At 44.8% G+C, this 13987-nt stretch overlaps 1 protein-coding gene across 1 annotated transcript in view; it reads right to left on the bottom strand.

The window, feature by feature from the left end:
- Nucleotides 1–13987, bottom strand: part of NALCN (sodium leak channel, non-selective) — a 1129711-nt gene that overhangs the window by 544624 nt on the left and 571100 nt on the right. The window lies entirely within an intron of this gene.

Below are 13987 nucleotides of genomic sequence, written 5' to 3'. Positions count from 1 at the left end.
ATGGAGACCCAGGAAGCACCCTTGGACGTTTCCACTTTATTGGAACAATCAGATAGAGAATTGGCTATCCCAGCCACTCTCTTACTGACTGTAGCTTTGGCTCCAGACAAGGACTGGATACTTAAACTTTTCTTTAAAAATAGGTCTAAGGACTTCCTGGGTCTCCATATTCAAATATTTCCTGACATTAAGAACTTTAAAAACAAAATCATACTAAAACTGGGAACCAGTCAAATAACGGATTTTGTATAAAGTTATTGTGCTGATTTTGAAAGTATTACATTATGAGATATCTTGATATATGACTCAGGTATCAACCATGTAGACCCTTAGGCCCGGATTAAAAAAATAGAAACATAGAATATGACGGCAGAAAAGGGCCATCGGCCCAAAAAGTCTGCCCACTCTACGAACCCTCCCCCCTAAGCACTTCCTTGAAGTGAACCCACATGCTTATCCCATTTTTTCTTAAAATCGAGTACATTGCTGGTCTCAATTACCTGAAGTGGAAGATTATTCCCACAATCAACCACCCTTTCGGTAAAGAAATACTTCCTAGTGTCACCATGAAATCTCCCACCCTTGATTTTTAACGGATGCCCTCTTGTTGCCGTAGGTCCTGTAAGGAAAAAGATGTTTTCTTCTACCTCAATACGGCCAGTAACATATTTGAACGTCTCTATCATGTCTCCCCTCTCTCTGCGTTCCTCGGGAGAGGCATCCTATAGAGAATCGGGCCTACACTAACCCCAATTCTGTAATCGACGTCCATATTACAGACGCCGGTTACAAAATCGGGTTAGAGTAGACACGGTCGCTACACTTATCATGGCAAGGGATCTCACTGCTGCGACAGGTATAGCGGCTGCCTGTCCCCCCCCCCGACAATTGCCGGCAGGAGTGTGCCCAACTCCTCCTGCCAGAGGACGCCCCCCCTTCCAGACTCCCCCCATACATCCCCCCTCCACTAACCTTAAATCGTTGACTGGCCGGATGGGTCTTGCTACTGTTGAAATGAGGCGGGCCCGCCCCTTTCCAGCTCATCCCTGCTAAACCTAAGGCCTGATTGGTCCAGGCTGTAGGAGCCTGGGCCAATCAGGCCTTAGGCTTAGCAGGGATAGGCCGGAAAGGGGCAGGTCTGCCTCATTTGGATGAGGCGGGCCTTCCGCCAGCTGGTAGCAAGACCCGGCCGGCCAACCAACAATTAAAGGTTAGTGCGGGGGGGGGGGGTCCACAGGGATGGGGGTTAGCGCGAGGGGGGGTGCTCAGAGGCGGGCATCTGGCAGGAGAGGCTGGGAACCCTCCTGCTCCTGCTGGTGATTGTGCGGGTGGGCAGCCTTCTGGCAAGAGGGGTTGGGCACTCTCCTGCTGGCGATTATCGAGGGGGGGGGACAGGTGGCCGCTATACATATCGCGGTAGGGTGATCCCTTGCTGCGATAAGTATAGCAGCTGCGTCTACTTACAATGTACTTACAGCGTAGGGCACCTAGGTTCGCCTAAGGCTACTGCTTAGACTTAGGCAAGCTTAGGCAGTTTTGCGGGCCTCCCTAGGCTCCCGGAGGCGCCATCAATATAGGCGGTCTGCCTGAGGAGCCTATAGCTGCCTAAAATCAGGACGCACTTTGCAGAATTTGGGCCTTAGGGACAGAGGAGACATTAAGGTTAGTTAGTGATGGACTCGGTGTTCGCTATGAAAAAATGAGAGCCTCAATAATTTCAGTGGCAGGAGTGCTTTAATGGAATAATTTTACTGGACCACTTAGATTGCTTTCTAACATTCAGAAATTTAAGAGCGTATTGAAGACAACCTTAGTTCTAGAGGCTTTCTCTTGAAAATGTTTTGTTTTTATGAGTTTGATTTTGAAGAGCTTTTAGAGGAAAGTTATTTATTGTTGTTCTGTCAATTGATTATGTACGTATTATGTGAACCGCTTAAGTTTAGGTGGGGTACAAGTTTTTAAATAAATCAAGCTGAATGCATATCATAGTCATACATATTTTTGTGCAAAACCAAGAGACTGGTAGCACCCTTCTGATGTCACTTCCTGGTCATGAAACCAGGAAGTAACTTCAGAGGAAAAACTGAGGCTGGTGCTAGCAGCAGGTAGGAGAGGTTGATCATTGCAGGTGAAGATTTGAAAATGTATGTGGGGGAGTTGGCATGAGTATGTTGCAGGGAAGAGATCAGGGAGGTGCACGGAATGGCAAAATGCCACTGGCCTGGGTGCTCTCTTCCCACGCTATGCAGTGCTGCCTTTATTGAATATTATTGTAATCCATCACTGCCACACCTTGCATTTAAATGCTTGCAGTTATGCCAGCCATAAACATGGCATAATTATGGGCACCTAAATACAGCAAAAAGTGCAGATAAAGTATCTCACCCATATTTCACCCACATATATACCTCTGCATACAATTGAACATTATAGTATTTATGGGTACCATTATAGTTCAGAGGAATTAACTGATGTTTAATGCCATACTTATTTAAGCACCTAAATATTTTTGTGCCAATCCATTGCTTGTTCACATAAATACCTATGAATTAATGCACACACAGTACAAATGATTCATACTTGCAAAACGTTTATACAAGGTGCACACTTAAAACAAATGAGCAGAAAAATATGAAACAGAAACTAAAAATCTTTTTGGCAATGTACATCCAAAATAATTATATCAGTCAGTTGTCATTATAAAACATATAGACAGACTTAAAGATCTCAATATGTATGTATACTTTGTAAGAAACAGGAGAGAGGTGAGATAATAGAGATACAGTAGAATTTCAGTTAACTGGTATTCAAACCAGCAAAAAATGAGTCTTCCACGCTTCCAAGACAACGTCCAACTTGGTGCTCCTAACCCAATAACCTCCCTTCCCTCCAGCCCTAGAGGCATCAGCAGCAGCCACAACTCTCCCTCCTTCCTTCCATTTCTGAAGCAGCAGGCACTGGTCCTGACAATCCTCTATCCATCAAAATAGTATCTATATGTTTACGGATGTCCAAGTAAAGGCATCTACGGTACTATTCTCTGTGGATTGTGCTACCTGTTGGGTCTTACAGGCTCGTAACTGTTTATTTAGTAAGAGACTTAATTTGGCATCCATCTGTCTTCAGGTACTTATTTGTATAGTCTATGATCCGGCCCCTTAGATAGGCTTTTGCTGCCTCCCCAAAAATAGTATCAGAAACCTCCCCACTGCATTATTTTGATAATACTGTGTCCATTCCTCGACTAAGAAGGCACGGAAGGTTTTATCCATATATAGGGTGGGATAAATCTCCAAATCTTCTTCTGTGACATCCCCTGCCATCTCAGTATTAATTTAACTGCCGCATGATCACTAAAGGGGACATCCAGGATATGTGTGCGACTAACTTTACCTATCAACCAAGGGGATATCAAAATGTAGTCAATGCGGGAGTGGCTCTGATGAACTCCTGAGTACATCGTAAAATCTACCTCACCAGGATAGTATGCATTAGAGAATGACACGGTGGCTGTTAGCCATGGCTAGCTGCGGCTAGCCGCGGGTAACCCTCTGAAACGGTGTGGGGGGGAGAAAATGCTCACTGCTGGCATGGGGACAAAGCCATCCATTGCCCTGTGAAGCGGTAAATGGCCTTATCCACGCAGTTAAGGGAAGGAACGTGCGCGATCACCCATTGTGTGTGGCCCCCTCCCTCCTTCCTACCTACCGAATCTATCCCCTTCCCTCCCTCCCCCTTACCTTTGTGGTGCGTTAGTAAAGTAAGTTGCTCAAGCCGGCCTGCCTGCAGTCGCATGTGTGTGGGCGGAAGCATCTCCTCTGAAGAAATTCTGGTTGCGTCAGAGGAGAAGCTTCCGCTCACACACACGGGACTGTAGGCAGGCTCGGCTGGCTTGAGCAACTTACTTTACTAACGCGCCGCGAAGGTAAGGGAGAGGGAGGGGGATTCTCGGGCCGCGTGAGGGGGTGCTGAAGGATGGTGAGATGGCGAGAGGGAAGGGTGGTGGTGGGGAGAAGGCGCTGGAAGAGAAATGGGTAATACAAGAGTGGGCAGAAGACTCTGGAAGGGAAATGGGGAACACAAGAGTGGGGAGAAGATGCTGGAAGGGAAATAGGGAAGACAGAGTGAGGAGAAGACAGAGATGCCAGACTATGGGGGGAGCGGAGGGAAGAAGACGGGTGCCAGACCAATTAGGAGGGGGGATGAAGGGAGAGGCACAGTAACAGAGCAAATGGAAGACGCTGAGAGAAGACAGACAGTGGATGGAAGGAATTGGATGTGAAGATGAGGAAAGCATAAACCACACAACAAAGGTAGAAAAAAATTTCTATTTATTTCCTTTTTTTTTTTTTTGCTTTAGGATAAAGTAGTATATTAGTTGTGTTGATAAAAATTTATAAACAAAGCTCTACCAGCTGAACATCTCTTTCTATAGTTCAGCAGCCAGAACTTTGATTTATAGGAAGGAATAAGCTAAATATTGCAGTACTGAGGCTTTTATGGATGCTTTGAGGATGGGGATGTGAAAGGGATGGCGGGGTCGGGGCAGTGAAGGGAACGGCAGAGATGGGAAGGTGAAGGGGATGGTGGTCCGGGGATGGGGCAGTGACAGGGACAGAAATTTTCCCCGTGTCATTCTCAAGTATACATACCACACATCTATCAAATCTAGTTCCCCCATCTGAAAATTCACTCCCACCCGCTCATTGTCCCTTCTCACAGGTCTAAGGGGTTTACAGTCGGCAGAGGGATCACTGGTGACATTAAAATCCCCTGCCACTATCAACTCGTAATTAGGAAGGGCAAGCAATTTAGCCAAGATGTTTGAGAAAAAGTAATAGGAGTATACTTTAGAGGCATAAAGATTACACAGGATCCCGCCCAAATTAAATAACACCCATGGGGGTCCTATATAATCTTATGAGCAACAGCCACCACTGCCTTATATATGAGAATTGCCATTCCCTGTTGCTTAGAATTGTATGAGGAAAACACAATATCCCCTACCCAATCACTAACAAGTTTTTTGTGCTCCCCCACTGTGAGGTATGTTTCCTATAAGGCCACTGACACCTTCTCCCTCTTTAAGAAAGACAAAATCTTCTTCCTCTTAACCAGAGAATTAATCCCAACCACATTAAGAATGAAGCATGTTAATTCAAAAGTAATCCAAGAATACATAGAACAACTTGACCCCCCCCCAGCAGTCCTCCCAGCCGAACCTTCAGGGCAACACAAACAAATCCCTGTCACTAGTGTCACACCCATTTCTGAACCCCCCAAACCCCAATCAGACACACTCCAAAACTTGCACTATCCACATACATAACCCACTCCATTGTGATCAAATTCCATATGCCCCAAATAACCCCCTGATAGACACACCCACATACCAACCCCCTTCCCTCCCTCCCTAACCTGGAATTCCATAAAAAACATAAAAGAAAAAGCCCACCCCCTTTTCGCCATATATCAACACCCACTAAGACACTCAATCCGCATTGGGGAAAAATGAAAATACAGCAAAAACTTGCAGATTCATGGAAAAATAAACAAAAATAGATGCAGAGTCATGTCCAAAGTCACAATAAAGTCAAAATCAAAGGAGGGGAGTCAAAATACCCTCTAAGACAGGGCTGCCCAAGTCTGGTCCTCGAAATCTACTGGCAGGCCAGGTTTTCAGGATATCCACAGTGAACATGCATGAGAGAGATTTGCATACCAAGAACGTAGTGCAGGCAAATCTCTCTCATGTATATTCATTGTGAATATCCTGAAAACCTGGCCTGCCAGTAGATCTCGAGGACCAGACTTGGGCAGCCCTGCTCTAAGAGGTATGGATGTTCTCAAATCAATCAAAATATCTCCAACCCCTCTTTCAAATCACTAGCAGTATACAAATCGACCAAGGCAGGTCAGACCAAAAGAACAGCCGGGTAAATCAGGCTTCTGTAGAAAAAGAAAAAGAAGTAAGCCCAACTAAAGGCTGTGTCCAGTTCATGTTATTCAGAGGTGATAAGATCAATTAGGACAAGCCCTGAACATAGATCTTTAGGTCCTCTAAAGTGTCACACACTGTGGTCTCCGCAGCTGCCAGAACTCTCACCTTTGCAGGGAATTGGGCCACAAAATGAATACCCTGGTTGCGCAATTCAGAACGATATGGTGCCAAAGCACGACAATGTGCAGTTACCTCAGCTGAATGGTGTCAGGTCAAAAGCGTGCCGGGACAAAGGCGCGCCCAGACAATTGAGCGCAGTGCGCGCCGCCGCGCCGCTCTAAATTACTGTTTTGTTGGGGAAACCCCCCCCCCCAGTTTACTTAATAGACATCGCGCCGCGTTGTGGGGGCATTGTGGGGGGTTGTAACCCCCCACATTTTACTGAAAACTTCACTTTTTCCCTGTTTTTAGGGAAAAAGTTCAGTTTACAGTAAAATGTGGAGGGTTACAACCCCCCAAACCCCCCATAATGCCGGCGCGATGTCTATTAAGTAAATTGGGGGGGGGGTTCCCCAACAAAACTCCCCATCGGAGCCCCTAAAAATTGTAATTTAGAGCGGCGCGGCGGCGCGCGCTGCGCTCAATTGTCAGCGTGCGCTTTTGTCTTTCGTGCCGTTGTCTATGAACCATACTTTTGGTTTTATTACAAGCTGAGGATTAAAAGCGAGTCAGACAAGCAGTCTGAGGTAGAGAGACTGGTGGTACACAGGTATAGGGTACAGAAGGTTTGGTAAAGAGTTGTGGTGTAAGGTTTGGTATACTGTAGGTGTGCTTTTGAAAGAGAGATAGGCTAGTGATAATGGCTGTCACTGACACTTGCTGGTCAGTAGTATTGTAATCCCATGTGGGAAAATACTTGACAGCTCTCCTCCTCATTTGAATCCCACTCAAAAATTAGCAGACTACTGATCTAGAGGAATTTATGCCACATAGTATTGTCCCCAATGCCAAAAACAATTCTATCATATTATCAAATCTTCTAAATCTCTACATGCACGATGCATGACTTTATTAGATGCTTCACTTCTACTAGATATGTATCAATCCATTTGTTTCCTGCAACCTCTTATTCAGGATGTACTTTTCATAAGTTATACAGTCAAACCTTGGTTTACGAGTGCACCGGTTTGCACGATGAGCACAACATTCGCAAAATTGGCGCCTCGGAAACCGAGTTTGACTCGGTTTACGAGCGCCACTCCCCCACGATCCGGCATCCCCCCAGTGAACCGGAATCCCCCCTGCTCACATAGTCCCCCCCCCACGATCCTACATACCCCCCCCCCCGAGCACCGCAACGACATCGCTTACCCCATTGGGCACCGGCACAAGCACCAATGCACAGGAGGTGCCGGTGCCCGAAGATCCTCCCTCTTCTGGCCTGGGCTGGGTGGTGCGACGGAGATCCTCCCTCTTCCCTGTGCTGGGCTGGACTGGGCTTTGAGCATTTACGCATGCTCAAAGCCTTCTGGTCTCGCTTTCTCCAAGATTCTGAATCTGAGAATCTCATAGAGAGTGAGACCAGAAGGCTTTGAGCATGTGCAAATGCTCAAAGCCCAGTCCAGCCCAGCACAGGGAAAAGAGAGGATCTCCGTCGCACCGCCCAGCCCAGCCCAGGCAAGAAGGAGGATCTTAGGGCACCGGCACCTCCTGTGCATTGGTGCCGGTGCCCAATCTGGGTAAGCGATTTGCTCGGGGGGATGTAGGATCGCGGGGGAGTGGAGGCGACGTGAGCAGGGGGTGGATGCCGGTTCGCAAGGGTGATGACGGATCGCAGGGGGGGGGAGTATGGAGCAGCGTCGGTGGCCTCAAGGGGGAGGGGATGGAGCAGTGCCAGTAGCCTCGGGGGGGGGGGGGGGGGGGGGGGGAAAGGGAGGTGGTGGAACGAATCAAAGCGAGTTTCCCTTACTTCCTATGGGGAAACTCGCTTTGATATATGAGCAATTTGGTTTAAGAGCATACTTCTGCAACAAATTATGCTCGTAAACCAAGGTTCCACTGTATTTGTTTCTCAGACATAGTAATTTTTGAAAGCCCACAAGATTTTTTTCACATCAGTTTTGTTTGCCTTGCCCTCAAAGCACAGAGTCTCATACAATTCATATTCTTCCATGCCAATGAATGCCAGGTGAATGACATCATGTTTTTTCATCAAATGTTCCTTCAGGTCAGTTGCAATTTAATAATTATACCACTGGCATTTGAAACATTTAAAACTTGTAGCACAATCTGTGATAGTGATAGTGAAAACTGAATCAATGTGCAACTTTGCATGGTTAATTTATTTCTGACACCATGTAATTACACTTGCTTTTCTGAAGTAGGCTGTGAAAATTGTAAAGCTGTTTATAGTTATTCTGCATGCTATTTTTGATTCTTTAATATGTAATTTTTCCATTTTTATTTTGTATTTCTTATCTTTTCACTACCTTTTATTCTTTAATTTTTTAAGGCTGAATGTTGATTAAAATTTATAATCATGTTTAATCGCATGATTAAAGTTATGTTATTTATTTTTCCCTCCACTACAGCTCCTTGTGACTCTGGGCAATGGAAGGTTAAGTGAATTGACCGAGTCACAAGGAACTGAAGAGGAAGAAAAATAAACATACCTTTAGTCACATTATTAATCACAATTATAACTTTAAGTGAAATGCAGACCTACCAGTATATATTTGGAAATTCTCCACAAACACCAACAATAAGAGGCTTAGATCTGCAAACACTAGTCATACAAACAAGGAGCAGACCAGACATACCAAGAAATGTAGAAACTAGACTGTTTTATTGAAGAATCTTCAATTCAGAATTGCCCTCTTGTAATAACACTTTCTCAGCGTTACCCCCTCTCCATGACAAATGCACCTTCTTGATTATTAAAAACCTGAAATCAAATTTATGATTACAGGTCATTGTATGCTCCATCAATGGTTTGTCCTTGTTTTTTAATAACACTCGTATGTTCAATAATGCACTTATTAAAAGCTTATTTAGGTTTACCAATATAGACAAACTTACACGGGCAAATAACAGCGTAAAATTACATCTTAGGTTTTACAGTTGGAGAAATATCACAATTTGAAGCACTCTCCCACAGTTGGCTTTAGTTTAAATATTCACATAACATACTGAACAGCTATGATATGGAAAGTGTCCAATGAGATTTGCCTTTTGATTAATACATAGTGATGGGAGTGCAAAGGGAGAAAGAACATTCTTTACATTATTATATCTTTATAAAGCAATCATAATATATTTCTGTGAGAAGTATGGTAAATATGAATATCATGAGATAAAGCACAGTTACTTACCTGTAACAGGTGTTATCCATGGACAGTAAGCAGATATGTGGATGATGTCATCCTAAAGTGTAGCATCACTTTAACTCTTGCAAAGTCTTGAGTCAGCCTGTACCGTGCATGCACGAGTGTCTTCCCGCCCGTCAGCTCGCAAGACCATCAGTTCAGTGAAAAAGCTAAGAAACCAACTAGGGGAGGTGGGAGGGTCATTAGAATATTTGCCTGCTGACCCTGGACAAGCAGGCAGCATATTCTCACATGTGGGACTTCCAAGCTGATAAGAAAGAGATAGAGGGAAGTTGGCATCTAAATGGAGAATAAATTTTGTAGAACTGTTTGGCTGAATCGATTATCCTTTCACATCCCATTCCAGACAGTAATGGGATGTGAAAGTATATCCTCAATGGGACTAGAATGGTGAAAAGCCACTGAGGTAGCCTTTACTCTTACTTTGTATGCTGTTACCTGACCTTCCAGTGGCAGTCCAGCCCGAGCATAACAGAGTCTGTTAATCATGTTGCAGTCCTTTAACAGAAAGAGTCCATTACCCATGTGGCAGTCCGTTAACCATGTAGAGATTGTTCTCTTAGTAACAGGAGCTCCAGCATGTTGGGATCGAACGAGAGGAACAGCTAAGTAGTTGTTCTGTGAGGCTTTGTGTGATTCAGACGGTAAGCTAAGGCACGTTTAAAGTCCAATGTGTGGCACACAGCTTCACTAAAATGGAAAAGCAGTTTGGGGAAGAAGACAGGCAATACTATAGACTGGTTGAGATGGAAATCTGAAACTACTTTAGGTAGGAATTTTGGATGAGTGCAAAGAACAACTATCGTGATAGAAAGTTAGGTAAGGTGGATCAGATACAAGTACTGTACTTGTAATTCACTGATTCGGAGTGCAGATGTGATACAAATGAGGAATACTACTTTCCAATTAAGGTATTTAAGATGCTTAGTTACAAGAGGCTCAAATGGAGGTTTCATCAAAGTGGTGAGAATAATATTTAGGTCCCAAGCAACTGGAGGAGGCTTGATTGGAGGCTTTGAATTCATGAGGCCTTTCATGAACTGAGATAGCAACAGGTGTGTAGCCTGAGGTTTGCAGTTCAAATGTACATGAAAGGCACTGATAGCAATAAGAAGGACATGCAATGAAGTGGATTTTAGACCAGTGTCGGACAGATGGAGAAGGTAATCCAGCACTGATGACAAAAGGCATGTGTCTGGAGATAATTCCTCCAGGCAACACCAGAGGGTAAACCATGTCCACTTGAAGCGGTAGCATTGCTGTGTGGAGGTTTTCCTGAAGGCGCTTATAATGGCTGACACAGGAGCAGAGAGATGAAAGTTATCTATGCAATGGGAACCAGGAACCAGGCTATAAGATGCAGCAACTGTAGATTGGGATGAAGAAGGGATCTTTTGTTTTGAGTCAACAGAGTTGGAAATATTTGTAATGGAATTGGTTCCTTGTCACTTACCTCCTCTTCTATTAAACTGCACTAGCAGTTTTTAGCCCATAGGAACTCTATGAGCATTGAGAGCAGCGCAGGCCATTCAGCGTGGCTCCCGCTCTAGAAAGTGCTAGCGCAGTTTAATAGAAGAGGCCCTTAGTTGTAGAAGAAGAGGGAACCAGGGTTGTCTCGGCCACTGTGGAACTTTGAGGATCATAGAGGCTGGCTCTTGTTTGAGTTTGAAAAGTGTTTTCCCTATCAAAGGAATTTAAGGAAATGCATAGAGGAATTTGTCTGTCCAGTCTAGAAGGAATGCAACCAACTCTAAACCAGTGCTTCTCAAGTACTTCAAGCCAAGTACCCCCTAAGTCTAACAAATATCAACCGAGTATCCCCACCCAAGCTCCATCCCAGACCTACCAAAGCTCTGCCCCAGACCCCACCCCCATAATAATAGTACTAACTGTAATGCAATTTCTTCCATTCATTTTTCATATATACACAATATAATCTTATTAATACATAATGGTAACCACAAAATTTAAAAAAAAACAACACAAAGCACACCATATGCAAAGAAAATGTTATCATTTATATTCAGGGTTTTTTTTTCAAAAGAGGTCAAGGCAGATGACTTTAAAATATGCAATGTCATCTCAGTAACAACTATAGAAAAATAGACAAATATAGTGCAAAACATAGACAGCAGATATAAATTCTCAAAACTGACACATTTCGATCACTAAATTGAATATAAAATAATTTTCCTACATTTGTTGTCCGGTGATTTCATGAGTCTCTGGTTGCACTTCCATCTGACTGTTCGCATGGGGCAGCGTTTGTGGGCAGGGGGGTGATGCTGGTTAGCGGGCGTGGGACTCGCAATTCGAGTCAATGCACGGTTTGCGAATCACGATTTGCGAGAATATTTTGCTCGTCTTGCATAACATTCGCAAAACGGTACACTCTTAAACCGAGGATTGACTGTATCTCCAATTTGAGAATGAGTTTCACCCTTCTCATCTTTAATAGCCACAATCTTTACTTTTCTTTTTTTAGCTTTAAGATAATTAGCTAATACTCACCCCGCTTTATTCGAGTTTCCATAATACAGAGCCTGTTGAGAAAACAATTCTTTCCTAGCCAGTTGAGAGGAAATATCATTGTGTTTATATTTAGCTTTTAAGAGGGCCTGTAAAGTAGGTTGTTCCCATTTCAAGGCCAATTGTTACTCCAAATCCTTAATATTTTGTTCCAGATCAGTAACCCAACAAACGGAACAACTCACATCCTCCATCCTCACCAAGTTAGAACTATGGACCTCGCAATTTAAATTAAAATTGAACTCTGAAAAAACCAAAATCTTCCTGGCTAGCCCTAACCATAAAATAACAAACACCTCCATGAAACTGAACAGCCTTGATTATCCTATCAACCCCTCCATAAAAATACTCAGAGTCATCCTAGATAGATGCTTAACCTTCGAAGACCATACCAGTGCCCAGGTCAAAAAATGCTTCTGCACCGTCTGGAAACTTCGCACCATCAAACACCACTTTGACCACCTCTCCTTCCGCTTACTGGTCCAATCATTAATCTTAAGCATATTGGACTACTGTAATATCATATACCTAGGAGCCTATAAAAACACCATCAAACGTCTAAGAATAGTACAAAATGCCGCCGTCCGCCTCATCTTCGCCTCAAAAAATACAACCACGTTAGCCCCTATTACGCCAAACTCCACTGGCTGCCGGTGGAGGCAAGAATCACCTTTAAATTCGCTTGCCTCTGCTTCAAAACCTTAGCAGGCTCTTCACCAATCTACCTATCTGAGCACCTTGAAATTACTGGCCCCTCTCGTACTCGAAATACCTATCTGTTCTCCTTCCCCTCCCTGAAAGGCTGCCTCTACAAAAAATTCCTTGACCGATCACTAGCATTCCAAGCGTGCAAATGGAACAAATGCCTCTCTACTCTCATCTCCAATTCCCCCCACTATCAAACATTCAGGAAGTTAACTAAAACCTACCTTTTTGACAAATTCCTCTGATTTATCCTCCCTCCTCCTCCCCCCTCCTCTTCTGACCCCTCTCCCCTAGACCCTTACCGCCTCATGTAACACCGACATCTATAACGCTGCTGTATCGAGCTTATAGCAAATGTAACCACTCCGAACATATAACCTAGCTGCCAAAATAACTTCACCGTATATTTATTGTCTAGAATGTAAAGGTAACTTGACCGAATATGTATCGTCTAAAATTGTAAATATAACATTAACGAAATTGTAACTTCGCTGTAAATGTACAGTCTCTTCATCTGTTAACCGCATAGAACTTCCATGGTAATGCGGTATACAAGAATAAAGTTATTATTATTATTATTATTATTAAATTCCATTCTAAGTTGTTTCCTAATATGATATGATTTGCCCCCTCATGGTAGCTTAAATTCAATCGGGTAGGAAACAGAGGGTAGGAGTGAAGGGCCACTACTTGGACTGGAGGAGGGTCACGAGTGGTGTCTTGCAGGGCTCGGTGCTCAGACCGCTGCTATTTAATCTAATATAATAAAGAGCTAGCCGCGCATGCGCATTCCTATTTGCGTGTTCTGTGCGGTGTAGGTCTGTGGCCGCAGGAGTGCGCATGCGCGAGTCCCCAGCCTTGCCCGCGGCTTGAGGCATATGCGCCAATTAGTTGCATCGGGCGACAGGAGCGGCTCTACGGATGGCGGGAGGAGGGCTCATGGTCCTGCTGCCGCTGCCGCTCCTGTTCACAGCGGCCTGCACGTCGCCGACTCACCCCCTCCCGCAACAACCGCTACTGCTCCTGTTCTTCCCCTCCCTCCAATCACCGCTGCCATTCCTATTTAAAACAGCCTGCTGAGGTTCGCGGCTGGCTGTAGCGAACCTCGCAGGCCGCTCTCCACGTGGTAGCACGTTCCCTCTGACGCAATAGCGTCAGAGGGAACATGCTACTGAGGTGAACAGCGGCCTGCGAGGTTCGCTACAGCCGGCCGCGAACCTCAGCAGGCCGTTTTAAATAGGAATGGCAGCGGTGACTGGAGGGAGGGGAAGAGGAAAAAGAAGGGCCATGGAGCAGGCAGGAAAGGGGGCAGTTCTGGTGGGAGGGTTGTGCTGAGTGCAGATAGCGGAGAGTTGGGCCAACCTCTCCTTCCTCACCAACGCCAAAGAAGCTGCAGGCCCCGCTCCCTGTCGCGCTCTGAGCACTC

The sequence above is a fragment of the Geotrypetes seraphini genome, chromosome 6, assembly GCF_902459505.1.
Source record: "Geotrypetes seraphini chromosome 6, aGeoSer1.1, whole genome shotgun sequence".
Classification (NCBI taxonomy): domain Eukaryota; kingdom Metazoa; phylum Chordata; class Amphibia; order Gymnophiona; family Dermophiidae; genus Geotrypetes; species Geotrypetes seraphini.
Note: the sequence above shows the minus strand (reverse complement) of the source record. Positions and strands in the feature narration are given on the sequence as shown.